At 39.7% G+C, this 18,865-nt stretch overlaps 1 protein-coding gene across 2 annotated transcripts in view; it reads left to right on the forward strand.

Annotated features, from left to right (window-relative positions):
- The window catches only part of FBXW7 (F-box and WD repeat domain containing 7), a 280,449-nt gene that overhangs the window by 127,969 nt on the left and 133,615 nt on the right, over positions 1-18,865 (forward strand). The gene's annotated exons all lie outside the window — the stretch shown is intronic.

Consider the following 18,865-nt stretch of genomic DNA (forward strand, 5'->3'; position numbering starts at 1 on the left):
TTCAGTTCAATTTTTTTTTTTAACAAATATGATTTTTTTCATGTAGCTTATCATTGTTAAAGGTAGGCGTGCAAACTTTTTCTTTTTTTTTTTTCTTCCCCCCCCACAAAGTTTTTCCATGAGAAATATTTCCTTTATGTTTATAGTAATTAGTGATGAGGTAGTCCTTATGAGAATCTCGGTAGTATTTTGTGGCATATGTTTTTTTTTTCTTCTCATTACTTGAATTTGATATCTGCTTAATGTGCCAACGTATTTGCTAATTTATACATATTTGTCAGCCATCACTTTATGAACAGTGTAGTTACAGCATTAAGTAGACTAAAAAAAAAAAAAAAAATTCTAAATAAAGCAACACTAGGGCCCCAATCACAATTATGCGATTAGGTATCGCAGGCAGAATCCTGAATCCCAAATGCGCTGTGATTTTTGCCATGATTGTTGCAAGACGAAAATGTAAAAATGCACCTGACTCAGGCCCATAATTTGGTCTCTGAGCTTCTTTGGTGCGACAAACACACATTGGACAGTGGAACCCGCATTCCTGCTACGCGATATGTGAATGTGGCCTAAGAGTGCGAAGAGCAGAAAAGAATTGCGCTTCTACGTTTCCATGTACTGTAGCTGTTGCACAGTGAAGAAATCCTAGCTGCTGTTAGCTGGCACTAGGGTTGCCACCTTGTGCTTCAGGTAAAATTTTTAAATGGGATTGAGTAAGTTGTATTCCAGTGTGACTTGGTCATAATGACAATAGTAAAAACAGACCCAGGTTTATGGTTTAGCTTTAGTATAACCTGAATTTGTTCTTCCAACTGATCATATATGTGAAACTTCACTATCTCAATTAACATTGACTATTTTGAATCCTTATCCTGCTAACATTAGTAAATAGGTAGGAAAGTACATCATATGTACTTGTTTTAAACAGTTTTCTGGTTACTTCCTGGTTTCCATGCCTAGGCAAATAGTTTCATACATCCTAGGTGTCTTCAGGAGGGAAGAAGGGATTATCTAACCTAAGCACAACCTCCTGTATGTATGCCTGAGCTAATGACTGATGGATTTCAGGAAGAAATTGCTTCATGAATCATCTGCCCTTACTCATGATGGCCACAGCCAGAAATTCTAGGAGTTTGTTGTTTTTTTTTTTTTTGTTTTTTTTTTCAAAAGGGATTTCTCAGCAAAATAAAGTGTGGAGACCTGCATGGATGTTTGTTTGCTTTTGAATTAAATGATGCTTTTGGTTTGTGGTGCTCAGATGCAGTGTAGTTCAACTTTAACAAATGTGCAAATTGTGTTATTTCTAAAATTTATGTTTTTGGTGCATAGCCTAGGGAGTTTAATTACAAATGAAATGGAGCATTTGTAGATTTTGTGTTGTGCACACTCAGCCAAGCCCTGAACAGAGGTTCTCCAGCATATGGGACAATATAATCGCCAGCAGGCAGACCATTGTCATTAGGTCAAGTTAACCCTTTACACTCACACGGTAGCCACCACCACGGGTTTTGATAGAAACATGCAACATTCACAGCATCTACTATTGGAATTCTGAACTTAAAAAAAAAAAAAAAAGTCTGCACCACTTGCTGCCATACCCAGACAGGCATATATCAGGCAGGTTTTACACTATAGTAACTTCTGTACTAAAGCAAATGTTTTCTACTTTATAATTAGAGCATTCAGAGATTCATATTTTTTTAATTATTGTTTTAATTAAAAAAGTGCAATAATGTTTTACAGAAGAAAAAATACAAAACCGACATTGGCAACAGTAAAATAAAAGGGTTTTAAAAGTGAAAAATGCTGTAGGACCCTTTCACATGGGCGTCATCTGTTCAGTTACGTTTTTGCGAAGAAAAAAAAAATGTATTCAGTTTACATAAGTTTATCCATCTTCCATTTTTAGTTCTGTTCTTTTTTTTTTTTTTTTTTTTTTAATCCATTTACATCCGTTTTTTTATCTGCTTTTGTTTTTTAAACAAGAAAAATTGTGACTTATTCCCTTTTTTTTTTTTTTTTTTTTTTTTTTTTAAAAAAAAAAAAAAAAAAAAAAAAAAAAGGACCTTAACAGAAGTGGGCAAAAAAAAGGTTGTAAATGGATGACATCTGTTTACATACGTTTGCTCATAGAAATGCATTGCTGTCCATTTTTATCCGTCTTTAGACAGATGAAAAACAGACAAATGGAACTTCAGTGTGAAAGGGGCCTTAGGCCCATTTTAAGTAGACTTTGCAATCAGGTCCACCTGCTCGTTTTTTCAGGCAGACCCAATCAGAAGCTCTATTCTCCTTTTATGGAGCGGCAGATGTAAATGAACATGTGTCTGTTTTACACTAGCTGACATCCAGTCTGCCAAAAATAGAAGTTCCCCTTCCGTCCATCGGATCAGATAGAGATGGACAAGGTAGTCCATTTCCATCTGTGTCCTCTCTTCATAAGTGGAGCAGACATGGACCTCTCATCCGCTTCCTCAACGGGGATCAGCAGACCGATCCTCTGCTGAGCAAGCGGATCTGCTTATGGGTCCGCCCTGTATGAAAGGGGCCTAAAGCAGTTCTCCGCTCCCTCACTTTAAATCCATTGACCCTCCTAAATAACTTGGTGTTCCTTCTTGGTCTTGATGGTAAAAGGAGAGCTCTGGCTGCACAATGCAGCCATTTTTTCTTGTCCATGGATAGTATTTCACAGCCCACACCACCCTACCAGAGGGTCTGAGCTTTGTGGTGCCGTTGTATTGGGGTTTTATATATGCTTAGTAAACACACCCTTAATACCAACTATTCTGAATACATTTTATATTATTATTTCCATCTGACAACCAGCATATTATCTGTCAGAATGAAATTATGATTTACAGTATTACATTTTTGGTTCTGGGTTTGATACCACTTTAACTTGCATGGGTGAAGCTTTGACCATCTCCATTTATCTTCCCCTGTAACTTCTTGTATTATGTCAAATATTTTTTCTTAAAAGCAAGGTACTGGCTAAGGATTCTGCTCCTGGTGTAACAGACTCTTTCCTCAGCTTTTGTACATTGCCTCTTTGTTTTTAAAGGTTAACTCCACTTTTTGAGTATGTTCCATGTTACACACATATTTAGGTGTAGGTAATCTGACCCCCCAGTTTTGAATTTTGCACAGCTGTGCAGGCAGTGAATAAATCACGACAGACGGACTTGTATCAACAGAACAGAAATGTGGTGATCACCGCACTTGTAGTCCATTGACACTTCCTCTGACTCTTTAACTGAAAGCCTGTACCTTGGGACAAGGACATAGAGCTGGAAGAAGTCTGCAAGGAGCTTTTGTATTTACACCCGCAATCCACTGGCCATTGCCATGATTTGCAGGCTCATTTGCAAATAAATAAATGCACTTTTTTTTTCTATTCAGTGTGCTTTTTTGTCCTTTAGTAGCTGTGGAAATGTGTGGTTGTGTATCTTGATATCCGTATATTCTGTACTACATCTTTAGTTAATTTCTGATTGAAGAGAATAAATCTCACAGAGCTTAAATGAAATGGCACTGCTCAACAGAATGGGAAAACATGAACAAAACGTTGTCTGAGCATGAGAAGGTCGTGGCAGGCTACATGCTTTGCATTCATACATGTCTTTTAAAGCTGGTTTTCTAAACCCCTTTAATCTTTTGTATGGCCAGACATACTTTCCCTGTGTATGGGTGCTATGTAGCAATGCTTCTGGAAGTGATGGTGTCATTGTATCTCTTTCCTGACATTTGCCTCTGTTTTACTCAGCCTCTGGGATGGGTGGATGAGTGGCTGCCAGTTCAGGCAGTTCTCCTGTCATTTGCCGCTCTGGTCTGCAGTGGTTGGTGTGAATCACACAGGCTCTGATTACAAAGGAGAATCACTTGGATCTAACAGGCTTGGCTTGCTAACAATGCAGGTTTCCTGAAAGCCCTCTTAGAATACTACTGGCTGTATTTTAGTTATGCTCATTCAGGATTTGAGGTGTATTTGAATATGGAGCATTTGTTGCAGTCTAACTTTTGTTTATAAATTCAGACTGTATAATTATCTTGTCAGACAAAATTTCCTATTACAATCTTAATTAAAACTGACAGTACCCTATAAACCATGTTAAAGACCTCATAAATATAGGGCATTCTATATAACACATGAAGAAGGAACCTGCACTGGAAAAGTTACATGCTAGAAAATAAAAGTTTAGATGTTGGGATTGTAGCTCTAAAACACTGTGGTGTAAATCACCAATAATGGAAGACACAGCCATTTTGTGGGCTTTTGCACAGTTCCTTTATTTGTTGATATGCTTGTTTGATCATAGATCATTTTTCCTTGGGTTTGAACATATTTTTTCCCTTTTTTTTATTTAATTTAGGATAATTTTCCTCCCTTTATCTTTCATTGCTTGCAGCTTATGGATGTTTTTGGTATTTTACCTTTGCAAAATGTCTTAAATGCTCAGTAGCCAGTAGTAGGACAAAACGTGTGTTAAAACATTTTTTTTTTTAGTCCTTTTTACCCAAAGTAGCACATTTTACCGCATCTGTTGACTTATTTTATGGTTTATATTGACCTATGGGTTTGAAAGGTTGTAAACTGGCTTTGGTATTCAGTTTATACCTCATATATGGTTCTGTATTGCCCTCCTAGCCAAAAAGTAGTAATAATATAAAAAACATTCTTTGAGCAATTAGTTGCATTTATCAGTATCGGTACACACGCCTGTGCCATTTGGTGTCTATGCTTTGTAGTCTGGCCTGGTTCCTTTTTCTGAAATTCTTAGTACCTGTAGTAGATCAGAAGACAGAAGGTGGAAATGCCACACACCAGGACCCAGTCACGATATTGAGAGGTAAAGATTCTTCAGTCTCCTGGCTATGCTCCCTGACATGTTTTGCTCCCTCTTAGGGGGCTTCATCATAGAGATGTAATGTCAGGAGTATAATGAGGAAGAGTTCAGACTGAAGTCGCATCTTTACCTCTCATTATTGTGGCTGGGTTCTAGTGTGCAGCGTTTCCACCTTTTGTCATCCTGTTTTCAGATACCTTGGCTGAGCTTGTTTGAACATCGGCACCTGATCTGTGCTTTGGACTGTTGTGGGAAGTTTTTCAGTGCTTTGGGCGGTGCTCCTTTTGTATGTGGGTCACAAATTAGTACCTGTTTTAGTTTGAGAATTCTGGGATGAATAATGAAATTTAAAAAGGATTTCTCTAATGTTAGAGTGGTAGAAGTTCTACCGTAGCAGCAAGATATGGTAGAAAGTCAGTAATCAGGCAAATAATTCTGCAGTTGACGTTTATCAACTAAAGGATAACATCTGCCACTGGATTTTTAGTAAATGTGTGTAGGCAATCTTGTGATCTAGGAAGCTTGGAACTCTGAACTTGATGAAGAGGCAGTTTTGGGAAGTGGTGACTTTTTTCTTTTGGTTTTTTGATTGACAAAAAAGGCTGTTCAAGGCCTTAACACAGCACTGGGAGAGCAAAGTTCTTAAAGCGGTAATAAACCGCAACCTTTTCAGGAAAAAAAAAAAAAAACTCTGCAAGACAAAAGCATGCTTGCTCCCAAGCCACCTCTGTGTGTCTGAAACACAATATGGCTCGCCCCAAACCTCCACACAACCCGCTCCCTCACTTGATGTGATTGACAGCAGCTGGAGCCAATGGCTCACACTTCTGTCTCAGCCAATGAGGAGGCAAAGACCTGGGAGAGATTCTGCTCCCATGCATACATCAGGATTGGGGTCATATATTGGGGGGGGGGGGGGTGGGCTGCAGGGGGAGCTGCACATTGAATGTTTTTTTTTTTCTTCCACCTTTACAGCCACTTTTACTTTGCACTACCATTATTTTATATGGAGTAAAAGCGCTTTCTCTACTTCATTAATACCTTGGGGTAAGCACTTTTTCTGTGTAAGGAAGAACCCAATAGGAACCAAAGGGGATGTAATTTATGCACAAGGCTGGAAAAAAAAGAGTTGTGCACCTTTTATTGTGGCCAGTGTAGGAGTGTATTAAAGTGGAGCAGACAGCTTCTAGAGCAGCTGTGTATAGTAACCAATCAGCTTCCAGCTAAATCTTGTTCAGTTAAGCTTTGGAAATGAAAGCTAGAGGCTGAATGGTTGCCATGTACAGCTACTGCAGTCTTGCAGTAGCTCCTCAATGTGTTTATGCTTCATGATTGGACTTCATTATTTTTTCAGTTTTATCTTTGTTTGCTTTTCTTATGGCAACTTGCAAGAGGAGATATTTTCTGTACAGATAATATGTGTCTTCCCATAAGGTCACATCTAGAATATATCATTTTGTTTACTTTGGAATAATTTCAAAACTACTGAGGCAATGGAAATTTTTGTTCTAAGAATGAAGAGTTCTTTCCTTCAGTAACAAAGTTGAAGACACCATACTTAGGGAGTGGCAATATTTTGCATCTTAAAGTAAAATATGCTCTCATATTATTACCATAAGTGGGTAGAAAAAAAATTGAATAAATTGCTGGACACGGGTCTTTTTTTTAATGTAACTACACACACAATGCAAAGCCATATCCTTCCATTTGAATTGATTTGCAAAAAGAACCAACTTTTGCTATATCTTAATCAGCAAGAAGAGCTTGCTTCAAATGCTGTCACTAATGTTTTAAGATACAAAACGTCTAAAATGTTAGCGTAACTCCTGCCTCTCTCTACTCCAGTGATGATTATATTACAGCTTCACTTCTCAAAAATCCTACACTTCTGAAGGGATGCTGGAGATGCTAGATTACATTTACTTTTACTGTGTGAGTGAAGTAAACACAGACAGTTGTACAGTCATGGCCGAAATTGTTGGCACCCTTGATATTTTTCCTGAAAATCATGTATTTCTCACGAAACGTATTGCATTAACACATGTTTTGCTATACACATGTTTATTCCCTTTGTGTGTATTGGGACAAAACAAAAAAAGGGAGGAAAGAAAGCAAATTCGACATAATGTCACACAAACCTCCAAAAATGGGCTGGACAAAAGTATTGGCACCCTTTCACAACTGCGGATAAATAAGAATGTTACAAGCATGTGATGCTCCTGTAAACTCACCTGGGGCAAGTAACAGGTGTGGGCAATATAGAAATCACACCTGAAAGCAGATAAAAAGGAGAGACGTTCACTTAACCTTTGCATTGTGTGTCTGTCTGTGCCACACTAAGCATGGACAACAGAAAGAGGAGACGAGAACTGTCTGAGGACCTGAGAACCAAAATTGTGGCAAAATATCAACAATCTCAAGGTTACAAGTCCATCTCCAGAGAACTAGATTTGCCTTTGTCCACAGTGCGCAACATTATCAAGAAGTTTGCAACCCATGGCACTGTAGCTAATCTCCCTGGTCGTGGACGGATGAGGAAAATTGATGAAAGATTGCAACGCAGAATAGTCCGGATGGTGGATAAGCAGCCCCAAACATGTTCCAAAGACATTCAAGCTGTCCTGCAGGCTCAGGGAGCATCAGTGTCAGCGCGAACTATCCGTCGACATTTAAATGAAATGAAACGCTATGGCAGGAGACCCAGGAGGACCCCACTGCTGACACAGAGACATAAAAAAGCAAGACTACAGTTTGCCAAAATGTACTTGAGTAAGCCAAAAGCCTTCTGGGAAAACGTCTTGTGGACAGATGAGACCAAGATAGAGCTTTTCGGTAAAGCACATCATTCTACTGTTTACCGAAAACGGAATGAGGCCTACAAAGAACAAAACACAGTACCTACGGTAAAATATGGTGGAGGTTCAATGATGTTTTGGGGTTGTTTTGCTGCCTCTGGCACTGGGTGCCTTGACTGTGTGCAAGGCATCATGAAATCTGAGGATTACCAAAGGATTTTGGGTCGCACTGTAGGGCCCAGTGTCAGAAAGCTGGGTTTGCGTCCAAGATCCTGGGTCTTCCAGCAGGACAATGACCCCAAACATACGTCAAAAAGCACTCAGAAATGGATGGCAAAGAAGCGCTGGAGAGTTCTGAAGTGGCCAGCAATGAGCCCAGATCTAAATCCCATTGAACACCTGTGGAGAGATCTTAAAATTGCTGTTGGGAAAAGGTGTCCTTCCAATAAGAGAGACCTGGAGCTGTTTGCAAAGGAAGAGTGGTCCAAAATTCCGGGTGAGAGGTGTCAGAAGCTTATTGATGGTTATAGGAAGCGACTGATTTCAGTTATGTTTTCCAAAGGGTGTGCAACCAAATATTAAGTTAAGGGTGCCAATACTTTTGTCCAGCCCATTTTTGGGGTTTTGTGTGACATTATGTCATATTTGCTTTTCTGCCTCTGTTTTATATTTGTTCCAATACATACAAAGGGAATAAACATGTGTATAGCAAAACATGTGTTAATGCAATACCTTTTTTGTGTGAAATACTTGATTTTCAGGAAAAATATCAAGGGTGCCAACAATTTCGGCCATGACTGTATATAACATCAGATGGCAGAATGTTATTGTTTCATTTCCGTTGAGCTGCTGCAATACCTTCACTATGAACAATAAAGATCCCTTCGCACAGGTCAGAGTAAGTCTGAATCATAAAAAGCCATCCAGACAACAAATTCTGGCACAGTTTATTTTTTTTTATTTAATTTCTTTTTTTTTTATTAATGTCTTTTATTAAATTTTATTTCAATGCATAAATCAACAATGTATCATTTATCAAAACACATACAATCCAAATAACTTATTTACCCTTATTCCCGCCCCCCCTTATCCCTCAGCTTCCACCCTCCCCCCCCCGATTAAATTAACCCTGTCCAAGTAATACTTTCCTTTTTTTTTTCCTACCCTGTTTACAAGTCTATGTCTAAAACCCTGTTTTCTCTCTTTACTTTTCAACTGTCCATTTATTCAGTTTAATTCTCCAACTCTACTACTGGGGCACCCATCACTTCAAGGTATTTTTAAAATGTCTTAAAATCATACCACCTACTGCAATCTTTTCTAAATGTTTCCATTCTATCTTCATCTATATGGTATAGCTCCTCCATCTTATTTATATACTCGATCCTATCCATCCAGTCCTTCATTGTTGGGAGGGTCCTGTGCCTGCCAAAATTTGGGGAGTAGACCTTTTGCCGCGCTAATTAGATGGTATAATATACTATTTTTACAGTGGGGCAAAAAAGTATTTAGTCAGCCACCAATTGTGCAAGTTCTCCCACTTAAAAAGATGAGAGAGGCCTGTAATTGGTATCATAGGTAGACCTCAACTATGAGAGACAAAATGAGAAAAAAAATCCAGACAATCACATTGGCTGATTTGGAAAGAATTGATTTGCAAATTATGGTGGAAAATAAGTATTTGGTCAATGTCAAAAGTTCATCTCAATACTTTGTTATATATCCTTTGTTGGCAATGACAGAGGTCAAACGTTTCCTGTAAGTCTTCACAAGGTTGGCACACACTGTTGCTGGTATGTTGACCCATTCCTCCATGCAGATCTCCTCTAGAGCAGTGATGTTTTGGGGCTGTCGCTGGGCAACACGGACTTTCAACGCCCTCCAAAGATTTTCTATGGGGTTGAGATCTGGAGACTGGCTAGGCCACTCCAGGACCTTGAAATGCTTCTTACGAAGCCACTCCTTCGTTGCCCGGGCGGTATGTTTGGGATCATTGTCATGTTGGAAGACCCAGCCACGTTTCATCTTCAATGCCCTTGCTGATGGAAGGAGGTTTGCACTCAAAATCTCACGATACATGGCCCCATTCATTCTGTCCTGTACATGGATCAGTCGTCCTGGTCCCTTTGCGGAGAAACAGCCCCAAAGCATGATGTTGCCACCCCCATGCTTCACAGTAGGTATGGTGTTCTTTGGATGCAACTCAGCATTCTCTCTCCTCCAAACACAACTCGTCGTGTTTCTACCAAACAGTTCTATTTTGGTTTCATCTGACCATCTGACATTCTCCCAATCCTCTTCTGGATCATCCAAATGCTCTCTAGCAAACATCAGACGGGCCCGGACATGTACTGGCACTGCAGGATCTGAGTCCCTGGCGGCGTAGTGTGTTACTGATGGTAGCCTTTGTTACGTTGGTCCCAGCTCTCTGCAGGTCCTTCACTAGGGATTTTTGCTAACCGTTCTTGTGATCATTTTGACCCCACGGGGTTAGATCTTGCGTGGAGCCCCAGATCGAGGGAGATTATCAGTGGTCTTGTATGTCTTCCATTTTCTAATTATTGCTCCCACAGTTGATTTGTTCACACCAAGCTGCTTGTCTATTGCAGATTCAGTCTTCCCAGCCTGGTGCAGGTCTACAGTTTTGTTTCTGGTGTCCTTCGACAGCTCTTTGGTCTTCACCATAGTGGAGTTTGGAGTGTGACTGTTTGAGGTTGTGGACAGGTGTCTTTTATACTGATAACAAATTCAAACAGGTGCCATTGATACAGGTAATGAGTGCAGGACAGAGGAGCCTCTTGAAGAAGAAGGTACAGGTCTGTGAGAGCCAGAAATCTTCCTTGTTTGTAGGTGACCAAATACTTATTTTCCACCATAATTTGCAAATAAATTCTTTCCAAATCAGCCAATGTGATTGTCTGGATTTTTTTTCTCATTTTGTCTCTCATAGTTGAGGTCTACCTATGATGCCAATTACAGGCCTCTTTCATCTTTTTAAGTGGGAGAACTTGCACAATTGGTGGCTGACTAAATACTTTTTTGCCCCACTGTATATTGTTTCACTGACATCTCTGATCTATAAAATAGGCACACCCGCGGGTCCTTTTGATCAGTTATCCCCAAGATCTCTTGTGTATATTGAATTATGTCTTGCCAAAACCCCTGTACTTTTTAGACAATCCCACCATTCTGGCTTCGTTTAAATGTTTCTCCCTTTTTATATTTATCATGGAATATGTTCTGTTTTTGCAGAGCCTCTTCCCCACTGCCACAACATGACCATGTAACCTAAGAGAATAGAAATAATCTGCCCTTTGAGCCTCACATATAGAACAGAAAAGTGGATCACCTCTAATCTAAAGATTACCTTTGCTCTAACTAGAACTGTTAGGTGAATTGACCAACTAAAGATTTTTTTCTTCTCCAGAATGATTACTTCTGCCTAGAATGAAATGAACACTTACTGCCACGCTTGTTCATAAATTGCTTTATAGTTAACATTGGGAAGATGATTTTTAAATGTTGTGCACTTGTGTTTTTTGATAAAGAAATGTTACCTGTTTTGTGTTTCTAAAGTAACACTTTAAGGGCTCCTGCCGCGGGCAGAAAAAATGCCACTGCTGGGGGTGTCTGGCGGTTTTTTTTTTCCTCCCATGCTTCTGTAAGCAGCTCTAGGTTATCTAGTGTGTGTGTATGAACAATGTTTAATTTACAAGCATATTTTAGAGCAGTGTTCAGAGGCATAAAAAAGTTCCCAAACCTTCATTCAGAGAGGAGTTTTCTGCCAACCTCTGACAGCATATTTGGAGGATTTGTTACACGCATGAGGCAGAATAGTCCGTATAAAGTGTTTTTTTTTATGATTGTCACTTATAATATAGAAATATATGCAATTAAATATAATTAGTTACAGCCCTTGTATACTCGCACGATTTTGGTATAGTAAAATCTACAGTGCATTATTCTTTTACCACTAGAGGGCATACCCACTATTTATTTCAGGTACTTGTATAGCGCTGTCAATTTACGCAGCGCTTTACATATATATATTGTACATTCACATCACTCCCTAACCCTCAAGGGGCATACAATCTAAGGTCCCTAACTCACATTCATACATACACATACTAGGGCCAATTTAGACAGGAGCCAATTCAACTACCAGCATGTCTTTGGGGTGTTGGAGGAAACCGGAGTACCCGGAGGAAACTCACGCAGGCACAGGGAGAACATGCAAACTCCAGGCAGGTGGTGCCGTGGTTGGGATTCGAACCAACGACCCTAGTACTGCCAGGCAGAAGTGCTAACCATTTAGCCACTGTGCTGTATTTTCATGTGTTTTCTTGCTATGCCTCTTCACATATACCTCTTCACATATACAGTACGTTGCATTGGGATGACAAATGATATCTGTAAATTCACACTATGTAATCTCCTCTATTTGTACCTAAAACAATTGGAACCTTTCTGCTCTTAAAAATGTTTTTAATTTGATCAGAAATTAGCGTTAAAGGATAAGTTCATTTTTTGTGCAAAAAATAATAAATGCACATCTTTTTTGCAGGTAAAAAAAGTGCATTTATTATATTTTGTTCTAGGAGCCTAAGAAGCATTGCACACGTGATCAGGTTTGCGGGTGCTATGCAGGACTCCTGCAGACCTGTCTGTATATCTGTGTGTGTATATCTGCCTGCTCATATGGAGGTACGAGCAGACAGGAAGAGATAATGAACTACCACAGCACTCAACAGTGGCGTGGTAATTCATTGAGAGTTACAAGCCACAGAGAATACTGTGATAACTGCTGTCACACTGGGGACTCGCCGGGGATGGGGAATCAGAGGGTTGGGCCAGGGGAGGGGGGTCTAGCTGCAGTGCTAACATGTTACATATTACACCCCGACTACGTGTGTAATCTGTTAGAAGAGGTGAATTTATCCTTTAATGTTTTAAATGAAACCTTCAGTAGTCTGTGTCCATGAACATCCATAGGGAAAAACATTTGTGCGTTTTGTTGTTGAAATTGTGTAAATTTTGTATTTTCTTTTCTGTTTCAGTGACTTCTTGCCGTAGCTACTTAGCGATGAGTCATGTTATTGAACACTTGAACTATTATAATAGCAGACCAGCAGGGTTTCCAAGCAGAGAGTTGAAAGCAGCTCTTTAAAGTGAAATTCCAGCCAAACAGCTGAATACTTAGCTGAATGTTGCAATGTTTTTTTTGTAGTAGTATTCGAGACACATTGAAACAAATACGAGACACATTGAAACAAATACGAGACACATTGAAACAAATACGAGACACATTGAAATAAATACATTTGGCAATGACCAAAAAGTGATTCTTTTTCACTAACTGTAGAAACCCTTACATTTTATCCTTACTGTATTCTTCCAGCTTCCTGTGTGTCATGTTCCTGCACTTACCGTACATTCACATTGGGTGTATCTAAAATGTAAATAAGTTGTGTGATCCCTGTGCTAGGAATTACATATCCTATCAGCCATACTACTTCTGCACATGCATGCCCCACTGACTGTATCAATGACGCTACCTGCACTGACAGGCACAGCCAGCCCAAAAGGACAACAAAAACACTTGCCTGTGCTCTTCCTCAGTGACAGTGTTGCCTTGGGAGCCACTCTTAATCACTTCCCTTGGAGACAGTGCAGAGTTGTGCTTTCTGTTTTTTGTTCATGTCAGTGCAGGTAGCATCCACATGTAGGGCTGTAGTCCTCTCCCTGGGAGCATGTACATTTTTGTGGCCCTGGCAGGAATATGCAGGCCAAGGAGCCACCTTTAAAAGAAAATGGAGGCCAGTGATTGGGGGCTGAATAAAAATGGAGGTTACACCAGCAGAGCCATCAAAAGATTCAGCCAAACTGTACACGTATAGTGGCAACATTGTTAGGGTTTTTCAGCTTGCCTTCTTTCATCAGTTATAAATGATATACACCTATATTTTACTATATTTCATTTTAATCATGACAGTAAAATGTATGTAAACCTTTATCAATTAAAGAGACAGGTTCAATATCTACCTTCCCTTTCCATTTTGTGTAGTACTACAGCTCAGGTGTTTTCCACTACATATAAAATATGGTAGCAAACCCTATCCAATTCTAAATGCTAAATTACATACCTGGGATTTCAAACAGTAGACTCTTCATTGCTCAAAATTGAGAAGTAAACATTTCCATTTTTACCTCACTGAATAGGTATTTATTGGCTGTGCTTTTCTGGGTGGCCAGTGAAACACAGCCTGCCTTCAACATTTACTATTTCAGCTGCACGGAATTGAGGAGCTATCCTGGTATGACCACAGACAGAACAAATAACAGGTAAATGGTCTGAACTATGAAAACGTAAAGAGCTGTATTGGCCAGTGCCATGTACAGCAGCTGATCATCAACTGGTGCTGTCTGAGGGTAATTTGATGTTCTGCCATTGTGATGGAATAATCATCTCGCAGATTCTGTTATCTGCCTGCTTGAAAATGGCATCTTGTGTTAAGAACATTGACGAGGACAATTTTAAACCATTAAACTCTTTACTCCCTTCACTGATTTGTGTAGGGTGAAGAGGAGACTTAGGTTTTATTCACATGGTAAAAATATTCCAGCTTTACCAAGAATCCAGTATTTTTCTTTGTAGCTGGATAAACAGGTAGATGGCTTTTGAACTTGTACAAAGTAGTGATTGGGTTATAGTGGCTTCAACTTTGACTATTGTTCAAATGTAATGCCAGCAGTTACCCTTGTTTAGGGGCAAACGATTGCTCTTGGGCACAAGCAGTTTGTGTCCAGGGGTGATCATCTGTCCCTAATTGCTACATTTGTGATTTACATCTGAACAGCGGACAGCTGTGGCCGCTATCAGCCTATCATTGTTTTGTACAGGCAGTACACATAGTGATAGGAAAATTGTACAAACATTTGCTACGAGGAGCGATCGTTTGATAATCTGATCGTTCATATACAGTTTATGAGAGCCGATCACGACAGTTCATGTACCAATAACCGAAGGGAGAAGCTCAAAAAATGTTATCGTACGGTACCAGAGTGTGCAATTTTCGTTCATTTAGCACAGTAATCGTCTGAAAATACAATGCAATTCAAAATGTTTGTGCTGGCTTCTATGTTCACCTATGGGCTTCACCTGCTCTATTGTGGATTTATATCCTTTTCCCTTCTATCAAATCCTGGATCACTCCCAGTTTGTGTCCCTATATATTCACGTGCTCAGTGCAGTCTGCTTTACCTGAGCAACTTCACAGTTCTCTAAGCTCCGCTTGTTACTTGTGTTTCCTTTGCTTGATTACCCATGTGCCAACCTTGGCTTTGTTAAGCATCTGTGCTTGTTGTACTCTGCGCACACACAAGTGATCTTCTCATCCTTAGCTGAGCATACCTGGGGGCCGCGACTTGGTTCCAGAGTGCTGCAAGTCCATCCCCACATTCAGGGGCTCTGGAGAAGAAGCAGGCTGAGGCTTGGCCTTCAAGGGCTCATTGCCACAGATGCTTGACAGATTAGCTACACCTGATTGAGTTTACAAGTCATTTTTTAGGAGGGAGGTGATCCTTTTTCCAACTCAGTGATTTTGTTTTTGAATTTTTTTCTTCTGACATGTTGGTGTTACATTTTTCACTTGGATGTTATAATTTTGAGTAAATCCAGCTGGATAAAACAAAAACTGTGTCTGTCTTCATTTCAGGCTGCAAAGCAACAAAACGTGATCATTTTAAAGGGGTGTGATTCTTTTCTATACCCACTGTATGTGACAGCTATCCTAGAAGGCAGTGTGCTACTAAGCCACAACTGTGCAACATATGTGTGAATGTTTGACATATTTGTGCAAGCAAACGCGGCAGGGCTATATAGTGGCAATCTGCCTGCCTTTTTTGCACACGCATGCTCATGTGCACCACCAGTTTTTGCTAGGTCCTAGATTCCTGGAAGTCCTGGAATTTAAGGTGGCAGCACAGAAGAGGGGTGGGGGGAGGCCATTCATTCAACAGTTTTAGTTCTGCTTTGAGTATGCCCCAGTAGTGTTTTATTTGGACTGTAAGGGGTCTTTCTACTTAGATTTAGGCTCATACACACAAGCATCTTAGCTGCATCAATCTGCTTAAATAAAACGTGGGTTCCTTTGGGTATGTGTACAAGCATTATTCACCTATATTACAGGTTCCCTATGTATCAGTATACCATTAATGCACCTGTGTTGCAAAAAAAAAAAAAAAAAAAAGAAAGAAAAAGCTGTGTCTGTCTCAGAGCAGGTCTCAACATTTTAGCCAATTGAATGGACTGCTTGGTGTGGTGACCTCATATCTGTCTAAATCTCCTCTTCTGTACGATCTCTTTATGTAGTCAGAAGGTAAATTTCGTGTACGCAGAAAACTGCTAGATACGTGAATACAAAGTAGGGCATGCCTCATTTTGCCCTTTTAGGCCTCATGCACACCGTTTTTACAGCTGCTGTTTTTGGCTTCTGGCATTTTTTTCCACAGCCAGTACACCCCGCAGAATGTTATCCTCAGTGTCCAAGCACACGTAGGCTTTAACCACCTCAATACCGGCACTTTTACCCCCTTCCTGCCAAGACCAGCTTTCAGCGCTCACACTTGGAATGATAAAAACTAAGTCATGCAACGCTGTACCCAAATGCAATTTTTGCCCTTTTTTCACACAAATAGAGCTTTATTTTTGTGGTATTTAATTAGCAATGGGTTTTTTTTTTTTTTTTTTTTGCAGTTTACATTAAAAAAGACCGAAAAGTTTGTAAAAAAAGCATTTTTCTTCGTTTCTGTTATAAAATTTTGCAAATAAGTAATTCTTCATAAATTTGGGCCAAAATGTTTACTGCTACATTACTTTGGTAAAAATGTTCCCAATCGATGTGTATTATTTTGTCTGTGTGAAAGTTATGCCCCGTACGAACGATCGCCCGTTTTTTTTTTTTTTGCCTGCTAGTCTCACATCAAAAGTGAAAAGGTTACTAAAGAAACTAAAACTCTCCTATGAAAGAAAAGAATTTTGAAAGTGATGTCATGTATTGTATTTGTATTGTATTTTCAGTTGACTACTGTACTGATTAAACAAAAATCAAACATTTTTGCGCTTGTCCCTTCGGCTATTGTCGTACGAATTGTCGTGATCGGCACTCATAAGCTGTGTACTAACGATCTGATTATCGGACATTCGGTCCTCGTATGAAAATATTCGTACGATTTTCTTAGTGTGTACGGGGCATTAGAGTCTACAAGCTATGGTACCAATCGTTGAAAATTGATTACACCTGATCAGACCTGATGTACTGATGGCCTATCCTATTTTTTGAGACACGAACAAGCCAGGACAGTACAAAGACCCCCCAAATTACCCATTTTTGGAAAGTAGACATTCCAAGTAAGACGCATGGTGAGTTTTTTGAACCTGTAATTTTTTTTCCCCATAATTCTTTGGAAAATGAAGAAAGTAAATAATTTTTTTTTTCACACAATTGTGATATTAGCAGGTTACTCCTCACACGGTATATGCATACTTGCAGCTTCACCCCAAAACACATTCTGCTACTGCTCCTGAGTATGGGGATACCACATGTGTAAGAATTTTTCCTCAGCCTGGCCATATACAGAGGCCCAACATCCAAAAGACATTGTGGAGGCATAAATCTCATACACATCTCATTTTTTGACTACCTATTACATTTTTGAAGGCCCTGGAGCAACTAAGACAATGGAATTACACACAAAATGACCCAATTTTTGAAAGCAAACACTCCACTGTATATTCTAGGAAGCATAATAAGTCTTTTGAAAATGTCATTTTTTTCCCCACAAGTTTCCGGAAAATGTGGAAAGAAAATGAAAGTGTTTTTTGTTTTTTTTGTTTTTACACACAAAGTTGTCCATTTATAAGATATTTCTAACACATAGCATGTACAAACTAAAAATTACACCCCAAATCTTCTGGGAGTGCTGTGCTGCTTGTACTCGCCACTGCGCTACTGGTCCTCCTCAGATCTCCTGAACCTCTTTGTTTGGACTCTGTCCTCCATAGAATCCATTGCTGACCCACTGCTTTCAACTGACTCATTCTCAGGATCTGAGTGTGACAGAGAGAGCTCCCTGCTACTCTCGTCCATCACACTCAGTATCTAGAAAGCATCCTCGCTGGTGTATAATTTTTTTTTTTTTTTTTTTAGACATTTTGATGTTCACTGGTACAAATATGGATTTGACACTGATACTCTGTGAACGATATTGATCACTGGTACTGATGTGGATTTGACACTAGTACACTGACAGATATTGATCACTGGTACTGATGTGGATTTGACACTAGTACACTGACAGATATTGATCATTGGTACAGGCAAGGTGTGGATTTTACTCTGATAATTTGTGACAGAAGTTATTCACTGGTACTGATGTGGATTTTACACTAGTACTGTGTGACAGATATTGAGCACTGGTAAACTGTGACAGATGTGGATTTGACACTGGTAGGCCATGAGAGATGTTGATCACTGATAGATAATAGATAATGATCACCTGCGCTTAGGACACACCAATCAATAGCGCACACTCAATATTAAACAAAAACTGGGCTGCTGCTCCTATAAAGGTACAACCTTAACAACATAATACACAAAATAGCAGGAGTGCTGCCTAAATGTATGTTATATGACATGAAAAACATGCTTAAATAATGAACACATAATAAATAGTGAAATAAAGTACCAAATGTGAAATCAAGTGAACAAAAATCCCTTTCACATCCAGAAGGTGATAAGTGCTCTGTGCTCCCCGCCTGTGTGCCCAACTTTAATGGACTTCTATGGTGAAATAATCACTGGTACAGGAGTGGATGACAGCTGGTTCAGAGGTGGGTGACCACATCATGACAGATGTGGATCACTGGTACAGATTTGAATTTTACATTGGTACACCGTAACAGATGTGGATCACTGGTATAGATGTGGAATTTACGCTGGTACGCCATGACAGATGTGGATCACTGGTGCACTGAGAGCTGTGTGGGGGACATTATGGGGTGATATATATGTATGTGCGTGTGTTTGTTTTACACTGGTCGGCTGTGCTTGTCCTCACTAGCGGGCTCTGTGTGAGGAAAGGCAGAGCCATTCAACAGACTGGCGACTGTTGACATCACATGATGGCTGTGATTGGACACAGCCATCATGTCATCAGAAGGGCCAA

This window comes from Staurois parvus, unplaced genomic scaffold (genome assembly GCF_062004578.1).
Source record: "Staurois parvus isolate SC_StPar_1 unplaced genomic scaffold, SC_StPar_1.0 ptg000090l, whole genome shotgun sequence".
NCBI classification, from domain to species: domain Eukaryota; kingdom Metazoa; phylum Chordata; class Amphibia; order Anura; family Ranidae; genus Staurois; species Staurois parvus.